We start from the raw sequence: 1,781 nt of genomic DNA on the forward strand, positions 1-1,781 counted from the left end.
CTGTCCTAATAAATACAGGAAGTACCTGTCTCTGTCCTAATGTCTCTGTCCTAATAAATACAGGAAGTACTTCATAAATACACAAACTACTTAATAAATACCATAATTACTTAATAATACCTTAATTACTTAATAAATACATTAATTATTTAATAACAAATGGATGATTTTCTTTGGGGGATTGAAGAAGAAACTATAAAGAACACGTGTCATTGTTTTAATTTTAAATGTAACGAGGCGATGTCTCCATGTTAGTATTAACAATATAAAGTATATAATATAAGATTATGATAATATAAAGTATATAATATAAGATTATAAGAATATAAAGTATATAATCAGATTATAAGAATATAAAGTATATATATAATCAGATTATAAGTATATAAAGTATATATATAATCAGATTATAAGTATATAAAGTATATATATAATAAGATTATAAGAATATAAAGTATATAAAATAAGATTATAAGTATATAAAGTATATATATAATCAGATTATAAGAATATAAAGTATATATATAATCAGATTATAAGTATATAAAGTATATATAATAAGATTATAAGAATATAAAGTATATATAAAATAAGATTATAAGTATATAAAGTATATATAAAATAAGATTATAAGTATATAAAGTATATATGAAATAAGATTATAAGAATATAAAGTATATATATAATAAGATTATAAGAATATAAAGTATATATATAATCAGATTATAAGAATATAAAGTATATATATAATCAGATTATAAGTATATAAAGTATATATAATAAGATTATGATAATATAAAGTATAGAAGAGTTGTTTCGTGGGCTGTAAACAACAGAAGTAAAGAGTTTATTTTTATCTTCAGACACACTAACCGAGGAGACGTTAAAATGAAAGAAATATGAATGTAATCTGGTTTAAAAGGACAGGAAATATGAATGTAATCTGGTTTAAACGGACCGGAAATATGAATGTAATCTGGTTTAAAACGGACCGGAAATATGAATGTAATCTGGTTTAAACGGACCGGAAGGGGGTTTACTCCTCACCACTGTCTCGTGTCTCTTATCACATCGTTACGTGGGTAAAAACACCAAGAGATCTAATTTAGAGTTATACATTAGAGAAATACATCGTTATGGAGTTTCAGAGGAGAACTAAAAAAACAGCAGATTTCAACAAGCGATGTTAACATTAAAGTGTATTTTTACAGCTGATATATATTTTAGATTCATATCTTTTATATTCTGCTGTTTGCTTCTTGTCTGTAGAAATAAAGACGGAACCGGAATAAAAACCTATTCTACAGCAGATTTAAACAACCGATGTTAACATTTTAAATAGAATTTGGCTGAAGGTGATATATATTTCAGATAATCTATCGATCTTTTGTGTTTCTACACACACACATTCTCCGAGTGTCGTGTTGTCTGCGGATTAGAAAGCTGAACCGGAATATAAACACATGTTCCAGCAGATTTCATGTTTCGTTAAATCGTTTAAATAATCCATTGAGTTTGGTGCACTGTTGGTTTGTGGAGCGAGGAACGGGTTTAATTGTTACGCTACGCCAAATTACGTTCAACATTCTTCCAATTTTACGTCTACTCGGTGGTTAGCTGGTTTATCAACGAGTCAACAGATAAAATAACTATTTGTTCCTGTTTTTTATAGTTTAATCTTAAATTCTGCTCACAAAAACCAACTCATTAATATCTCTAACTAACGTTATAACACAGGTGCTGTCCGCGGACTCCGGTGCTTCTCATCCCCGCTGAACCGG

General features: G+C 27.4%; 1 protein-coding gene across 1 annotated transcript in view; it reads left to right on the plus strand.

Annotated features, from left to right (window-relative positions):
- Positions 1-1,781, plus strand: part of socs2 (suppressor of cytokine signaling 2) — a 9,740-nt gene that overhangs the window by 7,254 nt on the left and 705 nt on the right. The window lies entirely within an intron of this gene.

Source organism: Etheostoma cragini, chromosome 23 (genome assembly GCF_013103735.1).
Source record: "Etheostoma cragini isolate CJK2018 chromosome 23, CSU_Ecrag_1.0, whole genome shotgun sequence".
Lineage (NCBI taxonomy): Eukaryota > Metazoa > Chordata > Actinopteri > Perciformes > Percidae > Etheostoma > Etheostoma cragini.